Raw genomic sequence first — 19760 nt, forward strand, 5'->3', positions numbered from 1 at the left:
TGCTCTGATTTCCTCAGCTTTGCTCGGGTTTTGATGTCGGAGCGACCCACATGCATCACGATTGATGAGCTCGGAGCACAATTTAGATTTTTCAAACTTTACAAGGAAGCAGTGGTGTCGTCGTGAATACCATTAGAGCTACATTTGAGATAGCTGCTGAATTAATGGGTATTAGATGAGGAGGGAGCGAGTGTACTTTAGCACGCCGGCTCCAGAACCGATGGCTCATAAATCAGAGGGGGGGAAGCTCGGTCCTCGGTCGTCTGCAGTGATTCAGATGCTGCTCACTTTGATTCATGGTTTCACAATGAGCTGCTGAGATGACAGCTTACTGCATGGTGACAGAGCAGAGGGACTCCTGCTACAGGTAGCCAAATAATGCATGAGTCAGGAAGAAGAGCATTTCAAGTTTGCTTCTCTTTTCTGCAGGATTTAAAGGATCAGTTCAAGTCTTTGTGGCAGACATTCCTGCACACCTTCAGAGGTCTAGAGGAGATCTGACAAGAGGAGAAGCTTCTTTTAAATCCTGAGTTAAACTTCAGACTGTTCATGACCTCGAACCAGAAACATTTAAGATGCTTGACGGTTAACTTGCTAAACAAACTGCTCATAAAAACACTGTCGCTCTGTCTCAATTCAGGGGCTGCAGCCTTAGTCTACGTAAGAGTTCAGTCTCAGGGCGCCTGTCTTTAACATTTGTAAAGCTCACGGTAATACTCAGAAGTTTAAGAGTCCGCCAGTTCGTTTGAATCTGTGCGCAAAGAATCACGGGATGTGTTGCTTTTAAAGACACGACTACCTTTATTCATGTGTTCAGAGATGAATCATGCCGCTTTAAATGTCTGAAACTTTTTTAAAAGCAAAGATCTTTTCTAACACTGACACACAAACGTGCAAACACACACAGGCACTTTGTATTTCCCTCACGTTTTCCCCGTCAGTAGTCCGCCTAAAAGAGAGTGTGAGAAAGACTGAAGAGGAGAGAGAATGTGTGTGTGTGTATGTGTGTGTGTGTGTGTGTGTGACCCAACTGTGGTCAGTGGGAGATTGCATAACGCGATTAGACTGCAGGAATCCGAGAGAGAAGTCCTATTGTTCACGTCCATGTGAGGGGAGAAAGTGAGAGAGAGAGAGAAGCTGTTGTTCAAGACCATGTGACACGAGGTCAGAGGTCAAAGACAGAAGAATGACAACATGAGGCACGGGAGACAGTCGGACATCATATTCCCTCTTTAAAATGTATTCACTGAGATGTCTTTGTCCTCGAGCGTCACTGCCTGTTTACTGAAAACACACTCACAGATATGAGTCAAAGAAAGCAGGGGGTTAAAAAAGGACGTGTTGTAGTCCTCTCCCCATGAGGTGGGGTATAATGGTCTCTCTTAAGGCCCTGTGTGTGTGTAGAGTTAACAGCAGCAGGATCAGCCCTCCTCCATGCATTAATAATTAAACTTTAATGGTCAATACAGCCTGAGCGAGTGAGAGCTTTGCAGGAAACACCGGGAGCTTTACACACCGCTCTGCAGAGTGAAGAGAGGGAATGAAAGATCTGACACAGAAGTGTGTAAATAGATGAAATGAAGTGTTTAAAAAAAGATGAATGACAACAAAAACTACTACAGGTTCTTGTGCTTTTGTTGCATCCAGTCCAGAAGCACTATCACACCTGCAGCCTCCTTCACACTTCTGGATTCCTGCAGTCAACACGAAGCTTCAGAGTAAAAATCAAGCTTTGATTTGTATTGTGATTTCTCTGTCAAGCTCTGGCTCCTCAACAAAGAACGTCTTTCTCACAGCGACGGCAAAGAAGTGTCACGCTGATGGATCAAACTTGGAGGAAAAAAAGCGTCATTTATTCTGTGACAATAACCTGCAATAATGCAGACGAGAGCTGACTGACAGGCTGATGGAGAATGTGGCTGATAGTGTCAGCTTCATTTCCCTGACTTCATTGTGTGTAAAAAGAAACAATACAAAAGGCACGGAGCAGAGTGAGGGAAAGAACGTAGTTTTGACAATATGTTAAAATGCAAATGTCACTTTATTCTTCAGCTACGTTATAGAAAAGGCAAACGCTGTAATAAGGTTGGATCTTTGCAGGGAGGCTGAGTTAAGGGGAGCCATCAGAGCATGCAGGAGTCTGCAAAGTCTGCTTCATACTCTGGTGATAACCTGCAGAAGCACGGCCGAGATTAAAAATGTCCAAGGAATAAAAAGAAGGCTTGGACTGTCATCTCTTTCCCTGGAGCTCACACTAGAATTCAAAATAGATTGCTGGCATAAAAAGAGACCCCCTAATTTGAGAATTCACCGACAAAAGCTGAACTTTAAGCTCCTTATTTCAATCTAAATGTTGCACAAAATTTGGACAGACTATCATGAAAAATCAGAAAAAGAAGAAGCACATTACTCCGAGTTGCTGTTCACGACTTGTGCATTTATATTTGGAGTTTTGTGCATGGACACTGAAAGATGATTTGCAGAAGATGCAGCTCTCTGTCTCTTGCAGCGACACCTACAGACATGGAGGTCACACCGATGCACTGTCATGAAAACAAACCTCACAATGCTCTGTTGTATCAACTTTCTGCAGAGCTTTAATCCGTAGTTCAATAAAAAAAAGCTGGTCAGACCACTCTACTGTTTGCACAGCATCAGGGTTGTGTTATGATCTGCATTCATGCTCTGCAGGGCGTGTTCAGCCTGCTTTAGTTTCAGTTTAACTAACCCAGGTTTGATTTCATGGCAGCCAGTCCTTGTTCTCTGCTCCTCTGCACAGCCCTGTGTGTTTTACTGCAGCCATAAAGCCTGGCAGGGCGAGGCAGGGCTCTAATTTATGATTTCATCAATCTGCTCTGGCTGAAGCGGCCTGAAAGAGGAAGACTTCCCTCGCGGCGATGCAGCTTTATCTTCTATATATCTTCGCTTTCACTCGGCCTTACAAATCACCTCGTTACAGAGGAGGAGAAAGTTCCTCTGTGAAGCCTTTTAGAGGAAAAGTTTTGCATGTTTCTGGAATGAAAGCGCTCGTTTGAGACGGGGAGACTGTCTTCAAACTGCAGACTGTGACTTCTGAATTATTAATAAACGCCAATTCTCATGAAAGCATGAAATATACACACCTTCTCCTCGGCAGAAAGCAACAACTGCAGCACTTTCTTTGTTGCAATCACACCGAGAGAGCTCTTTGAGGACAGAAACGGCTCACACGGGAGAGATAACTGGACAAGGTGGGACATTACGAGTCAAAGGTCTGAGATTTTAACTAAAATGACTCGACTGCACACAAAAGAAGACTTCAGGCTGCAGCCGAGGGTGAAATTACCACACACAACCCGGTAATTGAGAAACGGCTCTATCCCTGAAAACAGAACTACTTTGGGAGCACTTTAATAGGGCCAGGTAGTGTTTTTCCAATCTGTGCCAGAAAACACTCAGTTACAGTGAATGTGTGTGTGTGTTTCTCCTCAGGGTGTGTGTGTGTGTGTGTGTGTCGCACTAAAAGGAAACTAACTGGTCTGTTTGCAGCAGGACACCACAGATCAGTAAATGGATTACATTTGAAAGCCAACTTCCCTTGACCAGACAGCTAGACAGCTCTGCTGGGCAGGGCTTCCCAGTGCAGCGACACTCACACACACACACACACACACACACACACACACACACACACACACACTAACAGCCCAGCACTGCAGCATCAGAGTAATCGACAGTCTGGGACTTTTCCTGCTGATGACAGACTTTTTCTTCTTTTTCTAATCAACAGTTCCCCTCCTTCCTCGCTCTGTCGTTCCTCCTCCTCCTCTCTCTGCTTCAGTAAGGGTCTGACCTCACCAAACACACCCACGCGTACACCCACCCACACACTCTAATATATACACACACATATACACACTCTACTGTACGTACTGCCCCCGCCTTCCATGCACTCAAAAGCACTGTTGATGTTCACACACTTGAAACTTACTTCAGCTCGATGGGACGTAACAAGTGCGGCCTTTGATTGATGAAAACACTGACTCCGGCTGTCGTCTGAGCCGCAGACTTTTCAGAACGAGACTCGACACAGAGACGAGCTTCTCTCAAGATTATTGCAAAGACGACGCTCAATCAATCATCGGGCTGCTGAGCCGAATCCGACAGATATTGATGAGCTTCATCTCATTATCAAGCTTGCACACTTCATAAGAATTAAACAGGTTCTTCTGTCATTAGTAGGGATGATCTGTATTCAAGGCAGTGCAGGGAGCCTTCAATTTAAAAACTGAAGCAAACCTGAAGTCAAGAAAAAGCTGCAGGACTGAAATAAGGATGTTGGACACTTGTTGCAAACTGAGAGGCTGCATAGAGAGACAAACTGTGGGTTTTATTCAGAGCTGTACAATACGGCATGACACGGCACGGCATGATATAATATGATACGATATAGGCTGAACTGCAAGACAATCACACAATAATGCATCTTCATAATTGATTAACTGAAGGATATGGCACCTGTGATATGATCACTGTTTCACACGAGTCAGGGTGACGATGATATATTGCTGTATTGATATTTTGTCCCTCCTCTAATCCGCTCATTTGGTTTCTGCTCAGGAGTTTTCCTCGTGCCTCACTTCTACATGAACAGATTTCTCATCAGGTCTCATTAAAACACCCATAAAAACTTGCCTAATGGATCGCTGCCTCACAGCTACTGCACTGCACTGCTCCACAGTCTGTGCGTGCATCTGGGAGCCTCGCGGGAAATTTTCCCTTCCACTGCAGACAGACGCTGGGCTGCAACACCCTGCAGTAAAAAGAGACGGAGTCTGCGTGGGGAAAAAAAGTGTCTGTCTTCGCCAAAAAAACAGGAGTGAAGTGACACAGAGAGTAGTGATAACATAATAAGGAGTTCCTGCAGAGAGAGATGAAGGATGAACTGTTGCTGCAGAGGCGTGTTCACCTTTATGATGCTCCTGCATGTCTCTTACAGTATATGTGTTTGTATTCTGCAGCACTGAGGAGCATTTATGTAAACAGAAACCATCAATCCACCAATCCAAACTGCTGAATAGTGCCGTTTAGCAGCCTGTGCAGTGATGGATGTTGTAGTTTTATCGCCTCTCTTTGGATTAATAGCTGTAGTCCTTCAGTGCGATATGCTGCTGCTTACTCAGCTCCTCTTAAAGAACTCTGCAGAAAGTTCACAGGGAGTGAGTTTAAGAGTGAGTTAAAGTGGAAATCAATGAGGTGGATTTTATTTCCATTTTGGCATCAACTTAGCGCTCATCGCTCCTGTGCCTCCAAACTTCTCTCCAAACGGCACAAAACTCTGAAAACCTGGATCAAGCATCGGGTTTTCAAGAAAACCTGAGGATGAAAACTTTCAACACCAATCAATGAGACATTCAGGCATTTGCTAACTCCCTCAGCAGAAGAATTGCAAACCTTTAACTGATTCTTGTAAAGATTTGTCACACACTTCATGTGAGGGCTGATTCCAGGAATCACACAAACCACTGTAAGCACCACGGTCTTCCCACAGTTGACATTTAACCACAGCTCCAACATTTCAGTACTACTCCAGCAGTTTAGTGCAGCACTTGCATGAAGCTGAAGGACTCGAAAGAGGCTGGAAGGGGAAACACTCTGCAGAAGAGACTCATATAGTCTGCCTTTTTTGTAAAACATTGCTCATGCATTTTCTTTCACAGATTTTAAAGCCTGAATGTCTCCACTTAGACCTCATGGGGGCTGGCTGCAGGACCTTTACTACAACCAGCCAGTAGAGGGAGCTCTGAATGTTTTAGCTTCTCTTGCAGGGAGCTGTTGTGATGTCCATCTTGTTATCCAGTCTATGGTAGTAACATGCAATCTCTCCCTGACGCTGCACACATGCTCTTAGAACATGTTGCAAAGATGCTGATATCTAAAATCAGCAATCAAATGCAAACCACAACGCAGACTGACATGATATGATTCCTGCAAAGTGCAAGACCATCTCTGCGTGCATGTGTGAGCGAGCGGGCGTTTATGAGCACATTTCTGATCAATAAGTAGCACAACTAGAGCTGCAGGTAATCAAAGTGATTTGTCGCTGAGGGGATCAATCTGCAGCGTATTGATCCGCTCTATAAAATGCCTGCATGCATAAAAGAGCACACATGGGAACTTGAACAAGGAATTGGGATATTGTACGCAGCCATGTTTGCATGTAGGACTCTGTGTGTGTTTGTGTGTGACTCAGCTGCATCCTTCACCTTTCATTAGGCTTCTCATGCATCTATAATGCAGCCCACATGGATCCAGATCGCTCCTCTGCAGGGGGAGGGAGAGCTGAGTGTTGATTCAGCACCAACGTGGAGGATCATATAATATTTACAGGTGCACAAAAACAGGAGAGGGCATAACATGACAACAAATCACTAGAGTTCAAGATGTCAGTCTTTTCTGATTCAATTTTCACTTTCAGGAAGTTGAAATCATTAAAATAAGAATGAGTTTCAGGATTGTGTTGCTGAATTCACGTCTGCAGCTTTGCACCGACTTAGATGAGAGTGCAAGCGGGATGACGACAAGTGTTTGTTGAGGTTTGTAACGAGTCTGTGTCTGCCTCAGCGGCTCGGCTCCAGGGAATTAATTAACGTAATCAAAACGAGACTCTTTCATGCTTCTGCAAAAAGTGAGTGTGACATGAAGGTATGTTTTGTTGCAGCTTGAAACACCAGGACTCAGATAGTGCATCAGATAAATAAAGGGATCTCTTTAAGTGTTCCTCAATGCAGAAATATTGATGACAGCTAACTGAAGAGACGTAAACACGGTTAATACGAGGGACAAACACAGCTCCCATTAACGCCCATTAGAGTGAGTGCTAAAGATGCCATACAGCGCCTAATGCTCCTGCTTCCTCCTCCTGCTGTTTGTTGGACGAGGTAATAATGGAAGAGGAAAGTGACAGAGAGAAGATAGAGATCAGCACAGTCGCCGGGAGAGGAAAGAAGATGTGTCTGCAGAATGAGAGAGAGGATTTTAATTTTTAAGCAGCTATTCTTTCTTGATTACAGGGCAATCATGGAACATTACACCAGACGGAGCAGACCGATGATTCCACTCGACTCCCATCGATTTGTCTTCCTCTCCACCCCCCTCTCCATCTTCCTCACATCCCCATCCCCCTATTTTATTCCTCTCCTCCTCTGCCACTCTCTTTTTTTTCCCCTCGGTGCATATTGCTTGTCTCGCTCTTGTTTTCACACCCTGCTTCCTCCTCCTCCTCTACCTATATCTCTTCGCCTTAATCGCACTCTCTCTCTCTCTCTCTTTTCCCCAATGGCCCAGTTCTCCATAGTGTCACTGATGGTTGTAATGCTACTCCCTCTCTTTTTATGTCCTCCTTTCCCTCTGATCCCTCTCTTTCCACCACTCTCTCTCCACCCGTTGTCGTTTATTATTCATGACTGAGAGAAAAAAGAATAAACATGCATCTGCAGCTTCAAGAGGACCCCTCTGCCAACATGTGTGTGTGTATTCTGGGCTCTTCATTGGTGCAGAGAAGCAGCTACACTCTGATTCTGCAGCGGCGTGAAAGTGATGAAGACGCTCAAACAGTTTGGTACAAAGTTGAGTTATTTGTGGTCGTTTAGCACGCTCAGAATAAAAGAACGCAAACAGTGAGCTGAATGTGAGCAGAGTAGAAAGTGATATCAGGGATTTTCCTCTGTTTACATCCATCTTTGCATGTTTGCTTCTGACGTGTGACTGAAATATAAACTTGCAGGTCGTTTTGGAGTCTCTGCAGAGTTTGCACGGACAAGCATGGAGAAAACATGACATTAATTTCGCCTATTAGATCAGTTTCCCCAGCTTCCTCGCCACCTTCATTCAGTCCTCCCGCCCTGCGACTTCTATCGTATCTCTCCAGCATTGTGTCCACTCCTCAGGCTGTTTGAAGCAGCTTCAAAGGGCTCCAATCGTACCAATCGTCAGTCTATTCAAAGCGCCACATGATAAAAAAAACCCTGCTAAAAATAGATTCAGTCCCTCCATCAGTGTCGGTAATAGAACAAGAGGAACCTTTGAAACAAGTGAATAGATTCTGATTTTGAAGCCAGATCTCGCTCTGCTCGGTGTATTCAGAGAGATAATAAACGGCGGAGGGGACACATGAAAGACGGCGGGCGAGTTTGCATAAAAACAAAACCTCATTATGGCTTTTGGAATATTTCTCACAGATGTTTTAAAAACAACACGCTCAGAAGATAATGAAAGATGCCTCGCTCACGTCTGTATGAAGTCTTAATTGTATATTTTCTATGTCTCACTCTACTCTGATCTCACAGTCCTGTGAGCTAAAGAATGAACCCTCATGTTTTATAATCATTAAGATCACAAACACACGTCCATGTGGTTATGGTGACGTGACCGTGAAACACAAGGGTGGAGAATAAGGTGGAATATTACAGAATAACGACACACCAATTTCCAGTCTGCTTTTTTTTCACATGGTGGCACGACTTCCAATTTGCCAGTGAGCCCTCCAGCTGCTGTGGCACCGACCGCAGAGACCCTTTAACTCTTCCAGGGCATGTCTGTGAGTGTTTCAGATTGAATTCTTCCTGCACACACTGAGGGTGAATACAGGAAGAAGGCGAGGTGAGCTGTGAGGCAGGACTCGTCTACTGGACTCCCATGATGCCTCTGTGTTCCTTGTAAACACCCTGCTTACATCTAGGTGAGGCTGAGGCTATAAATAGCTCTGTGTGTGTGTGTGCACGCCACGCCCACCCGACATGCTGCACACACACACACTCGCTCATGCATTAATGTATGCAGCGGCACATGCATGGAGCACTCATACATTAACAAAAACACAGGCTACAGTGCTGACATGCTTTCCTCTCATCTCGTCCTTCCTCCCCCTTCCCTCCATCTCCTCTTGGCAGCTCCGCTCCTTCTCCTACTTATCATATGCTCTGTAGCAGATGGTGGATATGATAATTACCAAACAGACTAAACACAGTGAGCAAAAGAAAAACCCTCAGCGAGCCCCTCACTGTCTCTCTCGGTCTCTAACGTGATTTCTCCCCCGATGACAGTCTGATTTCTCTCTCCAAGAGAGAGAGAAATCTCACACATCATTTCTGTCTTTCTGGAGGTAATGAAAAATGCTCGCACAAGATAAAGATGACTTCCCATCTGTAATCACAGAGCAGCAGAATTGTTTTCACCCACAGCGCCTGAACCAAATCCTGCACCCATTTTCAAAGCAGAATAAAAACTCCCTGTCCTCCTTCTCCCCCCTCGTTTATCCTCACGTGCTCCTCTTCACTCTGTTTCCCCCGGCAGGAACAGAAACCCTGTTTTCCTCGTTCTAATAAAATAAGAGGGTTACAGGTATTACAGATAAATGGTGCAAACTAGAGCTCGGTATCTCTGGGGATTTGTCATTCTGAATGTAGGAAGCGTTATGTAATACACTGTGCAACATAGTGTAAGGTAGTGGGCAATGGAAAAGGACTGATACGAATCATTTTATCATCTGTAAGCATGAATACTGACACTACAGGTCTTCATGAGTCTTATTAGGAGCTACAGCCTGAAGGTTCATCATCATATTGTCGTTGTTTCATAGTTTGCATCATCAGGAGGGTCTGCAGGCTGATCGTTTTCATGCACCAGTATTACAATCATGATCTAGTCTTGTGTCCTCTTCAGTCTGCATTTGTAACTCTATCACATCAGTAACATGCATTCAATCGTGTGAGCTCGACTAATCCTCGTGTTGCAGTACTCCTGCAGCCCTGCAAGATTTGAAAGGCTGCAGCTTCATAAACTGGATCTACTTTAGTTTGTTGCACTTTTTAAATCAGAAAACTATAAAAACTTCCTCCAGAATTTGATGCATTTCCTTGTCACGGTGAAGATTGCAGATTTTGACCGACAGAGGAGTCAGGACCTGGAGGTGTGAATCCACCACCGCTGCACACCTGCTCCTCTTCTCTACCTCCATCTTCCAATCCCTCAACTATTTTCTTTCCTCTATCTCTCTATATCTTTAGCGCCTCTGCCTCCTTAATCTTCTCTCCTGGAGCGGTGTAACAATTAACGAGGCTATATTTCATAATTAAGGCCAAAATACCGCCTTGTCTCAGCTCTCATCTCTCCTGCTCTCTGCTTTAATGAAGCTCTCACACGGAGAAGCTCGGGGTCTGAGGATGAGGAAGATGAGTTTTTTTAATTGCTTTTATACGCTCATATCTGAAGTGACACCTCTGATTGGCTGAGCAGAGGTAATATCTATATCTGTCACCTTCTGGTGAGGCTTTACCCGACTCATCCTCAACTCCTCTTCTTGCATCATCCCTCAATCTCTTTCCTCTCCTCTCTTTTTGTATCTTCCATCCTTCCCCCCACGCTGTGAAGCTATATTTCATAATTACAGGGAAAAAAATGACCTTTTTTAGGTGTCAGCTTCGAGGTGTGATCATGCCCCCCCTCCCCCTATATAACACAACACACACCTCATGGAGAGAGGTCCGGGTGTGTGGGTGTGTGCGGTCCCACGAGTGCTTGTTTCGCCAAAGGCTGCATGGCCTAGAAATCGCTCTCTGTAATTCTCCCTATTCATAAACACACATCCATCTTAATGCACACACACACACACACACACACACACACACACACACACACACACACACACACACACACACACACACACACACACACACACACACAGATGTATCTCATGTGCACGCTGCAGCACCTGACTAACGGCACCATGTGAGTGTTTATGACAGAGAGGACGCTGAGGAAAAGATCCATTACTCTCTCTCTGTGAATGTGTGCAGGAAGCAGAGAGGAAGAGTTTCCTCCCACACAGAAAATCAATTATCTGAAAGAAAAAAATATATCAGCAGCAGCAGCTCTGTTTGCTCCCGGAGAGCTCACGCATAATGCACGATCATTACCTCTAACTTTCTCTCATCACGGCGTCTCCGTGTGTATTTGGGTGATTAATGGTCCTCTAGGAAGTTCAGGTGAAATTGAATCTCAGAGAGGAAACTCTGGAGAGATATGAATGATTATTAAAAGAGTTTTGACACAGTTATTAAAGTCACATGGGAGCTGTTACGGTTTTATGACAATAAAGTAAGTGCAGTCTTTTAGAAGAGAAACAAATGATCATTAAATCACTGAAATAATGCTAAATTAAACTCAAAGAACTCTGTGAGCTGGTTTTTCATTTTCAGAAGGCCTCCTATTTTCACAGCATGTTGGATTAAGTTAAACGGTGGAGGGTGCACTCAAGTCTGCAGAGAGAGAGAGAGTTACACACCTGCAACAGGTGGACTTCAGGAGCACAGAGTCCTACGTATATATTACTGAAGGAAAGCATCCTTATGAGCCTAAAACTAGTCTGATGCATGCCTGGTTTGTACTTGTGTGCACGTCGCTCTGCAGCACTCTGCAGCACTCTGCCTAAAAGCTAAATGTCATGCTTGTCACATCTGTAGTTTCTGGTCTTGCTTAAATTCTCTACTTGTGTGCAGAGATAAAGAAGCAATACAAGGAGGTAATTTTGAGGGGTTAGCATCATTTAATCAACATATTTAAGGACTGGAATGGAAGAAGGAATTTGCAGATGCTACCTTAACCAATCAAGAAATTACGATGGGTCTCTATTTTTTGACCAGATAAATCAGAGGAGCATGATTTCCGCCACGCCAACCCGTCTCCCACCTTCTGTTAATCCTCCTTTAACTCACAGCATGTCTCCTCCCCTGTGCTCTCTCCCCTCCATCAGCCAGCCGTCCAGTGAATGTATGCTTCCTGTTACTTATGATCTTTGAACTGTTATCAGATTTAGCTCTGGGGGTTGATATCAAGAGACGACACTCAAATCTTATTTCATCCCGGCTCACGCAGACTCAAATGGCCATGAAATCTTATTTCCCCATCCCAGCGGTGGCCTCTAACTGAGTTTGCCGGCCTACTACCAGGAAGGAGAGGGGTTTTCCAAAAACCTCCAGCCTGAACCAAGTCCGAGGGAAAGGTGCTTAAATATACACATCACAGGCAGGGAGAGAGTGCTACGGCTGGATATATTAGTCTATCAGAGACTCTGGAAATCCACCAATGACAGTCAGAATGTGGTGTGTGGGCTTTAAGTAATGCAGAGTCATCAAAGTAGCATGCAAGATCTTGAAGAAGTCACCACAATCACAAACCTACCTTCCTTTAAAGATGAAAATTAAACCTGTTGGAGAAATCTTTTTTAAAGAAATGAAACTGAATGCAAACATTTGTTTTTCTGCAGAGCTGATCGAGACCTGCCCTCCGTCTGTGTGGATGTAACATGCAGTCATTGGAGATGCATGGCTTCTGAGAAGCTCAGGTGATGTGTGATCACTTACTTCCTCCCTCGGCCTCATTTAGAGACGCTCCTTGAATCTTATTTCCCCCTCGGTGGTTGATGATAACTGTGTTTGCCTCCTCCAGCGTCCGCTCGGACAGTTCCTGGAAAGACACATCAGGGTTTTAGAATCACTGTTATGTTCATTCAAGATGTAATCCATCCAAATTATACACAACAAGACTGATCTGGTTTTAAAATGTGAAGGACTGCGTCTGGATTCTGCACATTAGATGTTAGCTTGCTTCATTTGAGAGGAGAACAAAGCCACAACAAACCCACAAGGTAGGAAGTGAACGGTTGAGTTAACACGAGCGTCTTTGTGAATGCACGCCGCGGAGGCCGCTGAGCAGAGAAAGTTAGTTTCCTGTGTTGAACCACGGCCCACAGTGGGCTGTTGTTGTTGTTGTCGGGGCCGCTCAGCATAGTAATTAGTCAGGGGAACCCCGAAGCACAAAGACCACCGAAGAGAATCAGAGTGAGAGAAGATGAAGGAGAGGGAGAGAAACTGCTTCCTGTGGCCGCTGAACCCTGTTACCTCGTAGAAGTACATTGATCAGAGCAGGACTGAGAACCAGAGCCGTGAAGGATCCTGGTCCAATGCTTCAACTTGACATCTTGACTAGTGGCCTCACCAGAGCTTGCTGCCTCTTTTAGCAGAGGCAACATCTGGTGTTGAGACATGAAGCCAATGTGGAAGTGCAAAAACCTGCAGCTACTCAAGTGTCCACTTTAGGGTGAATCCACATGCCCAAGAACCCCCATTAGAGCCCAAAGCGCCCACTTTGGACATTTAAATATGAGCTGCAGAATCAAACACGTTCACAACCTGGACCTGAAACAGTTCTTCATCTCTATCCCTCACTTTTCTCTTCCTAAAATCAGAGTTTGACCCGTGCATGTTTCCAGCTTCTGTGTCCACTCTGTTAGTTCTGTTTCTATGTCTCTTCTGCTCTTCTTCTTCCCCTCGCTTTGTGTGGAGTCCAATAATGACCACATTGTTTTGGTGCCACCGGCGTGACTGCTGGCTAAATGCTCAGCTTGCTCACACACACACACACAAACACAAACACACACTCACTTAGAGGCCGACACACCAGGCCTGTGTAATTGTGTTTGCTATGAGAGAAGTAAAACAGAGAAGCCAAAACTAGTTTTCTGTTTTATAAAGCCAGCTGATGTATTCGTGCACGTGTTCTGCAGCCTGTCTCTGTGTGTCCTAGTTGATCGTGTGTATTTGTGAGTGCGTGTGTGTGTTTGTAAGTGTGTGTGTGTGTGTGAGAGAGAAAAGAGTTGGCCAAGGCAGTGGAAAAAGTGCGAGCCAGAGACGATGACGTTGGCAGAGAGGAGAAGAACAAACTACTTCCTGAAAATCTATTCAACCCTTTGACTAAACACTCTCTCCAGCAGACCTCCTCGGCCTCTCTCTCTCTCCCTCTTTCCCTCTCTCTCTCCATCTCTCTCTCTTTCTTCTGTTCAGTCGTTTTTTCTCATTGGCTCAAGCTGAAACTTTCTGTTTCTAGCTCAGAGTGCTTCAGAAGAAAGCTCAAGTCAGAGTGTTTTATAAGAAAAATACAACAAGCATCTCAAGGTGGATCTACTCTGCAGCTCTCTCTCTCTCTGAGCTGTCACTGGGATTATCACACAAACACAACGATGACACAAATGCTCATAACACACACATGCCTCTCATTTGCATGATGCTGTAATCGCCCATCCAAACCAGATGCTGCCTCCACTTAGGACTTGATCCTGCACACACACGAGGACACACACATACTGGGTCAGGTTAATTAACAGTCCATAGATCTAAGCTAGCTTTAATCTGATCCAACCACCCTGCCTCTGTTTCCCCCTCTGGGTTTGAACATATTCTGCACACACACCTGCACATGTCTCCTGTTTTATCCTTTCAGCACGGCTCAGAAGATCCACATCCTGCATCCCTCACTCAAAAACTCAACCAGGATCTAAATCCTGACCCCCCTGGTGTTTCAGAGAGACTTAAAGTCTGATTGTTGTGTCACTGAGAGGAGCTGCTGCATAAGTCAAACAAACACTACTTCAGCACCAAGCATTACATCATTACGTTACTACAGACTGAGTTATCATGCCGCTGCAGCTCCTGGTATTAATTCCAGCAGTAACATGGTTTATTCATCTGTGAAGTTTCAGAGCGTGTGTGTGAGAGTTTCTGCCTTTAACTGGGAGCAGACAGCTGCTGTTGCCTAAGAAATAACTTCTGCCCGAGGGCCGCCTCCTGCTCCTTACCGAGACTCAGAGAGAGAGAGAGAGAGAGAGAGGGGATGGAGGGAGGAAAGAGAGCAAGATGATGAAAAGAGGGAAAACATTTGTGCGACTGGGTTCAGCCCTCAGGAGACTGAGCTGAATAACAAAGCAGAAACCCATCCACTCCCAAACACACACACAGAAACACACACTCAGTGTGGCACTGAGAGTAAAACAGGAACAAGTGGCTTCTCCTCCGCTCTCGGACGAATTTTCTGGCTCATTGGCTTCTTTAAGAAATGGCAGCGAGCAGCCGTTACGAGACTCAGCCCAAAGCTAGAGCGACAATGAGACCTTTAAAGCTTTCTGACTCTCCTCTTGGTGTCCATTTGCACCTCGTCTCACCTGACAGTGTTCTCCTGCACGTCCCTGAAGCTCTCAAAGGTGTCCCTCTCACTCTCTGATAACTTCAGGTTCTGTGTGGTTGCTCAGTTTCACCAGGAGTCATTTAACACCTCCCACACATGCGACCCAAACTCAGTCACAGCTTAGGGAGGAAAAATAGGCAATGTGTGGACTTGGGGGGGTTTCATTGGGACAGAGATGCTAAAAGGCATTTTACACGGGCGCAAATGTGACTGCCATCTGCTTCACTGGTTCTTGCCATATCAGTGAACTCCACTGAGACGATGAATGTTTATTTACAGAGAAGATGCACTACACTTGGTTAGCTCTCGCCTGCAGAGCACTCTGAAACTCGTAGAGTCAATTCAGACGGAGGGAAGTTTGACCACGAGAGTGCTGTGTTTATTTGAGCTGGTTAGAACAACCTGCAGATATTTGCCCCTCCAGATATGAAGGCATCACACGCTGCAAGATCTGGAGTCTGGGGTCTACTTTGATGCCTTTATGGTGAGATTAAACTCGGCTTGGATTTCCCTGCTGGCAGCGTGACGCCAAAATAAAGAGAATTTACTGAAATCTTAACGCTGATATGAGAGCAGAAGGATGTAAAATCCTAGGGTGAAACAAGCACATTTCATACTGCAGGTCAAGGCGGGATGAATGTCTAAGAGGCGTGATGTGAGGAACAGCGAGGGTGGTAAAAGGTCAGATAAGGTCAGGATGTTGAGGAGAAACTCACAAGAGCATGCATCTTTGATTGAAGGTGCAAATAAAGTCAGGGACTGACGTTTCAAAGTCACTACATCTTCCTCTGAGTCTCACAAACCGTCTGAGAGCTCCTCAACTTCTATCTAAAGCAGGAAAAAAGCGTGCACAAACGACTCCATGCATCCAATCAGAGTCCAAACAAACATGAGATAACTGAGACAAAACTTAGACTACACCAGATGTTTAGCTAACTCTCCCTAAACTCTCCCTCCAGCTGCTGTTCTCCATCCTGATAAAGAAGAAGGTTTAAGAAGTAAATATTCAAACAGTGATAAACGTCTGAGTGTGTGAGCTCATGTGTGTGCATGCCTCACTCTGCCCCATCATGGCTTTATAAGGACAGGAGACGGTTTTATCTCAGAGAGCAGATACAGCAGCAGAGACGACTCAACAATAAGCTGCACTGTGTGGAAGGAGAAGCACAGACAGGACGTCAGCTCTTTCAGTCTTCTCGTCACAGGGAGCTTTTTGTGCACAGTTTGGACCGACTGGTACCTGCTGCGCTCACACGCCGGGTCAAAATGTGCGTTCACAACATCTCTGAATTTCCAGGAGTTCATTGCATGTGTGAAAACAGCTTTAAGGCGACTCGCTCTTTCTTTATGACATCCGTCACCACCGAGTACCCGCCTCTGAACACAGAGGATCCTCAGAGCACAGGAGACCAGTTAACGTTGCATTGTCAGCACACCATGGCACGCTCCAAAGACTACAGACACACACACACGCCAACACACACCAACACAGAGTCGAGATCAGAGTTGCCGAGCTGTCACCGGGGTCAGTGGGGAGACGTGCGATATCTTGACAGAGTTGAAGTGTTCACTGACACAGAAACACAACACAGTGCCTCACAGTCTGTCCCTGTCGCTTTGTGCCACCAACAGTGTGTTAGTATGTGTGTGTGTGTGTACAGAATGTGTGTGTCCTTACTACTTCAAGCTAGGTCTGACTTTATTAGCACATGTGGTCGGACTTTGAGGGTTCTTGAACCTTTTAGATACATTTACAAACACAGTCAAAGTGCAGGAGCATGCAATATAGGGACTTCTACTTCTGCAAGTGTCCCTGTAAATAACCTCTTAACTGCTCACTACACTTACCTTCAAATGTTTGATGCATAGTGCAATGAATGCATGCTCGCAGTTGGAGCACTTGAGGCCTCTTTTCAACAGTCCATATTTGTAAAAGAAGTTAAACATGCAAGTATTTCAAACATCTGCATCACTTATAAGCCTTCAAAATGATGACAATTACATATTTCTGCAGCCTGGATATCATACAGGAAGTGCTCACCTTGAGATGTCTTCAGGTGGTGTGAAACTGCAGCTTTGTCCTGTCCCAGTATCTGCAAATTCAGGACAATGTTACAGCTTCTTAACACTCATTTGATAGAATATGAAGAGGAACATTAATGCATATAATACTCCATCTTTATCTGCTTCAATAGATTTAGAAAGTGTGTTTATTGCATGTACATAAATTATAATTATCTTACTTTGTCTTCTGTGCATACTTTCATCATTATTTCCATTGTATTTGTATTTATATCTCATTAACTACTTCTTCTATTAACATTATTTGAGATTCTTAATTATTGTATATATTGTATAAAGTATTTCTGATATATGTCAGGCATTATTAGGTAAGACACGTGGCAAAAACCTCAGCTTCTATACATTCTAGATTAAAACTACACATTTTGAATTTGAATTAATTTACCTGAGAGTTATTTGTGACTATTATATACAAAACAACACTGTTAAAACAAGTAGGAATACATGCATTGAAATGTGAAACTCAACTCTCCTCATTTTAAATCATAAAGGACCTTTCATGCATTCAAACATGCTAAAACAAGATAGAAGATGTGATATTAAATACTTAGAAATTAAATTAAATTAGATAAATAGCAGGAAAAATAAAATAAAATAAAATAAAAAGACATAGGATAGAATAAAATAAGTACAACCCTGTTGTAGACCTTTATAGATAATAATTTATCCAACTTATTGTCCATTTTCAGCAGGGGGGGGACTTAATTGGATATTTAATAAATATTAACTTCAATTAAAGTGACGTTGAAGCTCTCCCAGTATAAAGTACTTACATGTAATTACCACACCTGTCATATTACAATATAAACTGTGACAGCTGCTAATTAGAAACAACTGTGGGCCTTAATTACCTGCTGTATTGAACTCTTTACAAACATTAAGCTAACAGCACTTTAAACTCGCAGAAAGCTCACCTTGTGCACTTTAACTCTTGAACAAAGCTCACCTTTGTTGTTGGATTCATTCTGCCTTCGTTGTGTTAGTTTAACATGTTTGTTTTGTTGTTGTTTATCAGTTGTTTTGTGGGAAAGTTTGTCTCCTCGGATGTGTTAGCCACGCTCAGGTCACGCTCAGGTCATCAGTTCAAATGTTAGTGAACCAGGATATACCTGTGGACGGAACCATCGGCTCCAGACTCAGGGGGGTGGAGTCATGGGGGGGTACCAACTTTAGGAGCCTTTAAAATGAGGTGCTAATGTTTGCATTAATAAATATAGCATTACTGTGCTATGTAGGAGGCATAACGTTAGTGTCTTATTTATTTAACTATGCATTTATTTATCTTATTATGTATTTATTGATTTAATTATGTATTTATTTATGTAATTATTTAATTATGTATTTATTATTTAATTATGTATTTACTTAATTACTTATTTAATTGTATCCGTGCAATAACATACCTATCTATTTATCAGATAGAAGTGTACACAGTGTGTATACATCTGTAATAGTTGCCATATTTTATTATATTTTATTTCATTCTATTCTATTTTACCTTTATCATTGCTATTATTATTGTTGTTATATTTTTTATCCATGTTAGCACATTGTTGCTGTCCCCTGTCCCGTGTTGTAAGCTGCTGTAACAAAAGAATTTCCCCCAATGGACGACCACTAAAGTATATCTTATCTTATATCTTATCTTAATTAATTAATGTCTTCACATGTTTTGTTTTGGAGTGTCTGCTTTGATGCACAGTACACAGTGAAGTGGTACATTCCAGCTGAAGCATGTTTATCTGTTTAAAAATGTTGTATTAATAATTACTAACCTACAAATATTGCAAGTTTAATTTAATATTTCACTGTAATTTGGTTAATAACAATACTAAAAATTATATAGTTGTGTTATGTTCAACAACATACAGTAGATATTATGTTTGATACAGGGTGCATCTTTCTCTATTTGTTCCAACTGTGTGTTCCTAAGGTAGGAGGATGCTCCTCTCCTCTCCTCTCCTCTCCTCTCCTCTCCTCTCCTCTCCTCTCCTCTACTTAAACTCAAAAACTCTCCTCCTCTGTGCTCGCATGTCAAGACTCAAGCTTGCAGTGTGTGTGGGAGAGAAGAGACCTCACACAGCAGCTGCAGCTTTAAGCATAATGGATATTGGATTAGGCGTCCAAGTGCCTCTTGGTAAACCGAACCACCCACCATGGCCCTAACAGCTCGGAGACACTCTGAGAGCTTTTTTTGCAAAGTTCATGTGAGGTTGGGAAAACATCGTATTTACATCCAACTGTCTCTCTCTGGAGTTGCAGATTTATTTTGACTACATTTTTATAAAGTGGAACCTTGCAGGATGGCTCTGCATGCAAGCTGCTGAAGAATCTGTTGGCTATTATTTTAGAGCCTGGATTCCCACACTTAAATCTGCTGCTAGAATAAGAACACAACTCATTTAACTCATGCCTCTTGATCTAATTCAAGCTCTATAATTATCAGATGCAAACAGGTCTTAATATCAGCAGAAGTAAGCTTAAAGCTCCTGTTACAAACATGTGGTTTGTATCAAGTTTGGTGCTTTGTTCAGAGAAATCATATCCTGCTTTTTTTATAATCTTTGTTGCAAGAATGTTTGAAATGAGGCTGTATCTGCATCATAGCTTTAATAATAATC

This window comes from Notolabrus celidotus, chromosome 24, assembly GCF_009762535.1.
Source record: "Notolabrus celidotus isolate fNotCel1 chromosome 24, fNotCel1.pri, whole genome shotgun sequence".
Taxonomy (NCBI): Eukaryota; Metazoa; Chordata; class Actinopteri; order Labriformes; family Labridae; genus Notolabrus; species Notolabrus celidotus.